The sequence below is a fragment of the Thalia democratica genome, chromosome 3, assembly GCF_965202585.1.
Source record: "Thalia democratica chromosome 3, ktThaDemo2.hap1.1, whole genome shotgun sequence".
Taxonomy (NCBI): domain Eukaryota; kingdom Metazoa; phylum Chordata; class Thaliacea; order Salpida; family Salpidae; genus Thalia; species Thalia democratica.
In genome coordinates this window covers 5288604-5298977 of record NC_139167.1, presented here as the reverse complement: position 1 = coordinate 5298977, position 10374 = coordinate 5288604, and positions in this window count along the sequence as shown.

Below are 10374 nucleotides of genomic sequence, written 5' to 3'. Positions count from 1 at the left end.
TCGTTAGTTTTTGATTTTAAAGTTTGACTTAACAAACTACATAATACATCTTGTAAAGCTTTTTCACACTAAGCTCTTTGTAAACTTTTTTTGAACACAAATAATATCTCGATTACTGAAAGTCTGTTCTTTACACTGGGTATTATTTTTCTGTTGTATATAGTCCTTGATAAGACATTAAATTGTATCCATAGTGTATGACTCGATAACCAAAACAAATTTTGTACACCAGATTTTTAGACTGAACTGTTTTAGAACTTATTATTTTTGTCGTTAAGTAAACAGTTATATTCATAATATTATTAAGGAGTTATACATATTAAGAATTATTTATTTATAAAAAAGTTTACTATCTTTTGTTCATAATATTTTAATATACTTACCTTTAAAGCGTTACAACAAAGATAAGATTTACCAAATATCATGAAACCATGTTTTTAAAAATTACTTATATAGAAATACATTTAAGATCTTTTGTTGTAAAGACTTTGATATTCTTGCAAAAGTAAATTACTTAAGTAGATTTAATTGATAAATTAATTTTTTGGTTAGAGTTACTTAAAATTTAATTCATAGAAAAAAGCTAAATTGTAAGCTTTTAGTTTAACCATATAACATTCAATAAAATTTTATAACTTTTGCTTGGGTATTAAAAAGATTTACTGTTTTTAAAAACATTATTTTTTTACTTATTTGTTTATTTTTAAGAAATATGAAGATGCTGTTTTATGTACTTAAGGTAAAATATGAAAAATATCCTGGTAAACTTTAGTTATAAAAATATTTACCTGAAAGCATAAAACTTATGTTTTTATTTTATTTTTAACTCTGGTGTAAGTGTTTTTAAATTAGAAATGTTTTTATTATTGAATGAACGCTTAATTCATATGTTTTTTCTAACTAATTTGAAAATAAGTCTCCATTTTACAAGTTAAGTAAACCATATCTTTATCTATATTTTAAAACTTAGCTTTGTAGAAGATACTTTTCTAACAGCATTAGAAAATTCAGCAAAAGCTTTAAAAACTTTTAAACAATTGCTTATTACTCAAGTCAACTGATTTAAATAAGGTTGTCTATAAATATTATTACAATTCAAAAAAAAAGCATTTAATAATAGATTCATAGATTTTAACACTATGAAAGCTTTTGTAAAACAATAAGTTGTTTGAAAACTCTAATTCAAAAGTTTTTCTAGTAAGTTAGATGGAAAATTTCAACAAGCTTAATACTTTTTGAACTCATAACTTAACACAACTACACCATTGTTCAATTTTCTATTGAATATACAAGTTTTACTACGTTCAAGACTTTTTGCGTTTGAAAACAAAGAAGACAATTGATTTGCACCTATTATGTAAAACAAAAAGTAAAGTGCATTGAATTAATGTTTACTAACATACTCATAAAATAAATGCCTTTTCAATGAACTAATGATTACTTTTTATGTTTAAGTAGTAATGTGTCCCTTTAGTATCCTTTTCAGCGTCATATTTTTAGTAGCTTTTTCAGTCTCTTATCTTTTATCAGTATCATAAACTTAAAAGGGCTTTTATCAACATAAACAGTCCTTTTTGAAGAAATACGAGTGCTGTTTAACAAAAATATTCTTTAAATGGAAGATGCTTATATAGACTTCAGGAACTAATGTATATTAATTTTCGTATCAACTATCCAACACAATATTAAATAAAACACTTTGACCCATTATTTGTAAAATTGATAAACTTAAAATGTAAGTAGACCAAGATTTAATTCTAGGAACTGAAGTTTGAAGCAAAGTTATTAGGCTTCAAACACTTTATATTACTATAACAATATTTAAATAGCCTTTGTATCAAAACATTAATTGAAAAAGAATCAAAATTTTTACACCTTAATTTGCTTTTTACTTTTTTTTTGTAGCTTTTAAATGACTGGATTATTGTATAGATAGTTGTTTCTGAACTAAAGTATAAATATTTCGTTTAAATTGAAAAGACTTATTCAAACTTATACTTTTAAACCTTAACTTATTTTTCTTAAAAACTATAAACTGTTATAAACTGTGTATCCTGAAAGTTTTGTAAAAACTTAACCAAAACCAGACTGAACATTCAAGAAGCAAGTTTTGAATTTATAACCTAATTAATTTACCAATTTTTTTATTTATTAATAATAGTGCTCACTACTTACTCTTTTTTTTTCGAAAATAATGCGAAATAAATAAACCATAAACAATGAACAAAAACTAAGTTAAAAATCACTTGTAATTTCATTTGCCCTTTTTTATGTTGTCTGTAATAAGCTAAAGAAAACTTTAGGTAGTTAGTTTAAATCAAATTATTTTGGTAATTATTACAAAATCTTTTAACATTTTCTTTTTTTTATTATAAATACAAATTATTATATAAATTAACTAAACTTGTATTTGTTAGTTTTTATCATGTTTAATAATATTGTTTATTAAACGACAAAAAAAGCGCTCAAAATATTTGGTTCTAGGACCTGGTGCACAAAAAAACACTCTCGGTTATCGAGTCATACACCACGGATACCTTTATACGTCTTGTCCAGGGCTTTATGTATTTGTAAATAACATAATTTGAAGTCAATAGAAATTACAAAAAACATAAAATTTGAAGTAAGAAACAAAACCATCTATTATTTTTTTCAACAGTACAGTGTGTATAATTTTATTTTGTGTGATAAGTCAAATGTTATGAAAGTTCTAAAAAATACTAAGCATGTAAAGTAACGTTTTATTTCTTATTTAGGAACATGTTAGAGTTCTTAACAAAGTGGAATATTTTTTTAGAAAGTTTAAAGTATTTAATTACTAGCCAAAACGCTAAACCTACTATCAGCTAAGGGTGGGTGTCAGAATGACACAGCGACAAAATGACACGGTGCGTCACTTTGGCACGGTGCGTCACTTTGACACGGAGGGTCACTTTGACACGGCGACAAAATGACACGGTGCGTCACTTTGGCACAGCGACAAAATGACACGGTGGGTCACTCTGGCACGGTGCGTCACTTTGGCACGGCGACAAAATGACACGGTGCGTCACTTTGGCACAGCGACAAAATGACACGATACGTCACTTTGACACAGCGACAAAATGACACGGTGCGTCACTATAGCATGGATAAACAAACTTATAAGCAAAACTAAACTTTTTCAGTAATATAACTTTTAATTGTAAAACTTCGATAGTAATTAGTTAAACAAAAGATTTATTATATTTTTTCCAAACTATAGTAGCTTGATACATTTGAAACTATATATGATACAATGCTTTAAAATTTAAGTCAAGTATAAAAACAAAAATATTCTTAAGTTTTATTTTTTACGTTTCACAACTTTTCCTATTTATGTAATGAATAAAATTTAGTATTTTTTGTTAAAAGTTTAATTAATTATTATCAGGAATTGTTATAATAAACAACTAAGATTTAATTTTATACAGTGTTATTTCGTTGTAAGAATAAGTCATGCGTGTTTTAACTCTAGTTTTTGAAAATACAGAGTTAAGCTGCTTTTGTAGTATCTAGCCAGCTATATTAAATATGTTTAATATTTTAACCTAGTAGTTAGTTTAAACATATAAGTTCTATTATTACTGTTTTTTAAACGACAAAAGGTTATCGCTCGAAAAGTTATACCAAAGAACATTTCAGTTATCGAGTCGTAAATCACATGCTTTAACAATCTATTACGTGCAGTTAAAAATAATTTTTTTTAAAGTTAAGTCCTAAATTTCCAAAAACATACAAAAACAAATTCAACAAAAGTTAATAACTTAGGATGTTTACTTAAAACTCTGTATTGAAAATGTATGATAAACTTGTCTAAAGGGCAATTAATTAAAATAAACGGTCTTGGAGCCTAAATTTTTGAAAAAGTTAAAAATAGTGTTATGAACAGTTGACAGAAAATTAAGAGTCTGATGCAACCATTCATGCGCATTTATAAATTTATCACTTTTAAGAAAGTTAAGCACTAGAGGTTATACAACTTGAGTCCTAATAAATCAAAATTAGTTGTTCTTAAAAATAGTGTATTAAATGTTAAGTTTATCGTCAATTTAGTTAATTCTAATAAAGTTAATACTTTAAGTCTTTTTAATTTTTACAAAATTTTGTAGCCTAAAATATAAAGAATTAAACTTAGAGTATGACAGATATTATAGTATTTTTTTGCATTTAAGGAATTAAATAGCATTTATACTATTAGTTTTAGTATTATAATAGTAAGAAAAATTGTACTTTGTTAAAGCAAGTCTACAATAGTCTATTACAAGTGTGTAATAGTGGTTTATTGAGTTTTATTTAAAGAGATGCTTGATGTAGGGAATGTTTTGCTAAAAAAACTAATTTATTTGCGGTTATTTGTACTTATACTTTTATCTATGCAGTTTTAGTGTTAGGCGCACAATTTTATTTGCGAAAGAGCATTATACTTCTACTTCTAAGTGCACGATATATGTTGCAACTAACAAAAGTCGCATAGAGGCGTAAAATTTCGATCTTTTAAGTCAAGTGCACAATGATTTTTTGAAGATGTTGCTACTAACGTAAATTGTCAGGAAACGCAGTATTTTAGTTCAAAATTGTCAGCTATTAAGTCGTCAAAAGAGCGCATGTATCACTTTTTTTAAGCACAAATCGAAAAATAAGAACCGCATTAGAATTTAGAATTACAACAGTAGAAAAGTTGTTTTCGATAACGTCTGAGTTTTAGTTTATAAGACAAATTATCCTCTGTGTTAACACCTACTAGTTTATTGTTTTGATATACTGAATGATTGATCTAAAATGTAGATTGTATTTTTTAAATCAGAATGTTGCTGAAATTTAAAAAATAAGTTTATATGAGTTTTTATCTTTTTAGTCGTAAAATGGCAAGTCATTTTTTAATTTTTATTACTCGTATCAAGTTCTAGTACAAAACTGTGTTTAAGTTTTTCCATTCGAAAGAAATCAAAAATAAATTCCCTTTGATTTTGGCAGTCGTATTTTGTTAAAAAAGTTGCTGCTTTTGCATCTTTGTGAACTTTGTTTGATACAAATAATTATTTGTCGTTTATTAAGCACAGCTTTTAAGCACACCTTACACCTTGCTACTGCTTAAAAATGAGTATGTTGTTTATAAGTGCAACGATGGACAATAGAAGGTATAAACATTACGTGTTTCACTTTATTTTATGAAGTCACAATCAAAAATTCCTGCGGTCTTTGTTTTTAAAGTTAATCAATGTGATTGTTGCTGATTCTACAAAACCGGTTAGAATACAGGAAACCGAAAAGTTTCCTAGAAAAATAAGATCGTTGTCCATACCAATGAAGATTGAAGATTCACAAAAAATCGTTCCCTCCCTTATTAACCACCGTGTCATTTTGTCGCTGTGCTAAAGTGACCCTCCGTGCCAAAGTGACGCACCGTGTCGTTTTGTCGCTGTGCCAAAGTGACCCTCCGTGTCAAAGTGACGCACCGTGTCGTTTTGTCGCTGTGCCAAAGTGACCCTCCGTGCCAAAGTGACGCACCGTGTCGCTTTGTCGCTGTGCCAAAGTGACCCTCCGTGTCAAAGTGACGCACCGTGTCGTTTTGTCGCTGTGCCAAAGTGACGCACCGTGTCAAAGTGACGCACCGTGTCATTTTGTCGCTGTGTCAAAGTGACCCTCTGTGCCAAAGTGACGCACCGTGCCAGAGTGACGCACCGTGTCATTTTGTCGCTGTGCCAAAGTTACGCACCGTGTCGTTTTGTCGCCGTGTCAAAGTGACCCTCTGTACCAAAGTGACGCAACGTGCCAGAGTGACCCACCGTGTCATTTTGTCGCTGTGCCAAAGTGACGCACCGTGTCATTTTGTCGCCGTGTCAAAGTGACCCTCCGTGCCAAAGTGACGCACCGTGCCAAGGTGACGCACCGTGTCATTTTGTCGCTGTGCCAAAGTGACGCACCGTGTCTATTTGACGACCGTGTCATTTTGTCGCTGTGTCATTCTGACCCGCTCCCTCAGCGAAAGTTGTACTACATATCAAGTATTAATTTTTTAAGTATATTTATCTAAACTTTGTAAGATAACTATTGATAGTTTCTATTTATATATATTTTCCTTTTAGATATGCTAAATGGTTTGAGCAACTGAGTAAAAAATTATTCAAGGACTTTGATAAACTTTGTTTTAGAAAAACGTTTAGTTGCTTAACTATTATTATGTTTAACTAAATAGAAAAATTGAGTTATAAGAAAAAAGTTATTTTTTATTTTGAAACTAATAAAATGCAACTTTAAATATAAATATTTATTTTCTTAACTTTACTAAACTAATTTTTTTGGCTTGCTCTAAAACTTTTTATCCAAAAACTTTTTTATTGGTTACATTAAAGTTAAAAATGTAGCTTAGTTTTTGTTTTATAATTAAAGAGTTTAATGTTAAATGTTAAAGGGACAGGTGAAATTAAACATACTTTAGTTTACTTGTAAACATTCGAAAATGTTTCTTATTGAAGAATAAAAATTGAACGCTAATGTGTTAAATAAAGTATGTATTCTTTTCATAAACCACATTGTAAGTCAAAAAATTAATAACTTTTTAAAATGTTTAAATTAACTTTGTCATTATACTTTACAAAACCTTTAATACAATTTTTTTTTATATTTTATTGTTTTTATAAAAAATTTAAAGCATTAAAAGCTAGTTTTAAATCACTCAACAGCAGTCCAGAAAAAACTAAATATTAATTGTGTCATAGGAGACAATAAAATAGTCGAAAGAAAATATTAGTCCTTTTGATTTAAAAATTATTTTTTGATTTAAACTTTAATGCAGTTAAAAAAGTTAAAGAAAAACATTGTAGTTGTAGTACATCGCCTTTTAATGATAGTAATTATAGTTGTTTAGATATTGAATATACTAAAATCAGACCATTTTAAATGAAAATCTTTTTTTACAAAACTTTATTTATTTAAAATGTATTGATATACTCTTTTTAATTTAAACATAGCGTACTACAAAACTTACTACAAAAGTCAGCGATACAATAGTTTTTCATAAAACTATAAAATTATCTGAATTGAAATGGTGTTGCTGTCCTTTACAAGATTTAAATACGAAATTACTTTTCATTTAATTTCAATAAAAACATAAATTTTATGCCTATATGTAAAATTAAAACTAGTTACAAACTAACATTATTTAATACCTGCAAAGTGTAAATTAACTGTAAAAAATCACTGAACTAGATAAATTTTTTTTCTAAATGACTATTCTTTTCATATTCTCGTAGACTCTAACTTGCAACATATAAATAGGAAAATTGCCAGTACAACCTACAATAAAACTCACAAAAACTTCGTAGATTTTTGACTTTATAATTTTTTAAAATTACAAAGTTAAGACTCCAATACATAATAATGGATAATTCTAGGTTTTATAATTTGTTAATGTTTTAACAAATTTAAATTTTCTTAATTTTATAAAATTTAATGTAGTTAGTATTTATGGGCCAACTTGATTTTAAAAAATTATATCACATCAAGTCATTTTCCTCTAAGAAATACATGTTACCATAATCTTATCCAATTTAATATTAGAAGTTAGAATTTCAAATAATATAACAAAAAACACTTAAATCACTTCAGATAATATTAAAATCAGGTGCTAAGAGTTTAGTAGACGTTTATCAGAAGTTAACTGTAATAAAATTATTTGACAAAATTTATAATCTACACTAATTTTATTTTGTTTTGTTTAAACATCTATTGAACGTTTAACTTCTTAACAGTTTAACAAAAACCGTCCAATATTAAAAAATAAAAACTTCAGTTTTACAAAAAAAAAATTACAATTTATTTATTTTATAAGAATTATAAAGAAAATTTAAAACAGTTTCAATTAGCTGTCTAGGTTTGTAATTCTGATTAAAAAAAAAGCTATTGAAAAATGTAGATTTTAAATAGTTCTACAGTTTTTTCAGATCTTAATTCATTCTAAACCGATCTTTATTGCCTTATACAATAATAACAACAAAGCATTTACTTTTGGTTTCTAAATAGCTTTTTTTTTACTTTTCAGGTGTATATAAACCAAAACTTTAAACTAACTCTCAAATAGTCAATAGTAGAATTATAAAGTGCATGCAAGTTTAGTTGATAGGTTTGAATAAGTAAAAAACTAAAAGTACTTGTTAACAACACACTGTAAAGTTTTCGCTACATAAACTATCCTGAATAAGACAAATCAAAGGTATTCGTGGTGCGCGACTCAATAATTGATAGGTTCTGTTATTCGTGCATCAGGTCCTTGAACCAAAACATTTTAAGGCTTTTTTGACTTTCAATAAAGTGTTCTAAGTAATTGATAAATACAAGCTGTAATAAAACAGAGCTTATGAAACGGAAACTTGATTTTATTCTACTCAGTCTAGAAAAGGTCAAAAAAAGGAATAAAGTTAGACTTAGTGCAGAGAAAGACCTTTAGGCAATCGAGCTTGTTTATTTTAATACAAACGAGTTAACAGATAATATTTATATGTACAAAACGTCACTTACAAACTTACTTGTCAGCTTGCTTTGAAATAATCTACAAATTCAACCTATAAACAAAATTTAAAATCATGAAATTTTTGATAAGAAAGTTTAAACATTGTATTTTTGTTAGATTATGCACATAGTTGGGTTATACTTATAGGTCGTTTTTACAAACGGTGTAGTTTTAAAGTTATAAAATCTATAGTAGCATAAAGTTTTTTAACTATTTATATACTAAGTTTAAGTTACAGTAATTACTACAGTTCAAACTTAATATTATTTTAATGACAAAGATCACCTTTTTTAATCAAGAAAAATAAATTTCCAAATTATGTTTCCAAAGCGGTTATAAATATCCTAAAAATTTAATGAACGTAACAATTTTTGTAAGAGCTGATTTTTATTTTAATTAAGAAATATTAGTAAATCTATTAGCAGATTGAGCCTTATTAATCTTTTTACTATTTGTGAAATTTAGTACTATAATATAAATAGCCATTTTAAACTAAATAAACTGCATTTTAATAGTTTAAAGATATTATGTTGTTTTTTTAATTTGTTATTATCAAGAAGTACAGAACTGAAGATAGAGTGTTAGAAGTTCATACTAGCTTAAAAAGCAAAACCTCCAGGTTTTCTAACTATAATATAACAAAACTTTGGTCAAACAGTTCAATTATAAAAACATTGTTAAGACATTAACTTTTTTAGAAGTCTCTTCATGACCAATTATAACTGTTTTCTATTATTACACAAGTAATCATAGGTATTAAAAAGTTTTTAAGCAACTTTAATCGTCATGTGTTAGTATTAAAGCCATTAGACTTAGTTCTGTAAAAAGTAAAGTTGAGTTTTTAGAAAAAAGGTAGCCACTAATTAAGCAAAGTGTAAGCTTTCTATCAAAAAGTTAACAAGAGTTCATTGAATAATTCAAATAAAAGTAGTTAGACAAAAATATGTGGAAAAACAAGGTTGATTAAGCTTAGATACCTAGAAATAACATTGTTATAAAAAAAATTGTAAGAAAAATAAAACATTTCAAATTTAGTAAAAAAGTCCAAGCTAGTCTTAGTGTATGCGACCCTGGATAAAACACCTATCATGTTAAGAATATTGAACTAAATTCAATTTTAAAATTTTTTTTTGTATCGATCGTATTAGTTTTGTGGGTTAATAAAAATCAAGTCATGGGGTAAAAGCAAAAGTTTCAGAAAAAAGGTTTATAAAAAATTACTGTATAGTAATTGTACCCAACAAAACTTTTTGTATTTGAAAACTATATTTCAAAGTAAAACAATGCAAAATGGTTCTTCATCAATATAAACTACAAAAAGTAAGCATTAATAAAAATTTGAAAGTTTCTTTAGTATAACATTTTTGAAATAAATTTCTAGATCTTTACAACAACCTAATAATGGCTTTTATTATTAAATAATTATGTGCTCCTACATTGTTTTGTTCAATACAGAAAAACATAAACTTTTTAGGATTACTTTAAAAATGTCCTAATTTGTTGAACAGTAATCAACGTTAATAACTTAAAAAATGGTTTAAGTTTTAATAAAAAAATATTCATTTGGAAAATGGTAATACAGGTTTCATAAATCGAGTTTTTTTTGGACCAACTTATCAATTACTTATTTTTCTTTAACACTCTGTAAAATATCTAACCCAATTAACATGCTAATTCAAAGTATGTAGGTAAATCAATGTTTAAATCTAGGAACTGAACTTGGAAATTAATCAATTTTAAAACTAAGTGAAGGTCAGTACTTTTTCAAGGTAAAACAGAAAATTGCATAATCAACCTAAAAATTATCAAAAAATTAAGACTCTTAAAAATGCTTACTTTTAGAC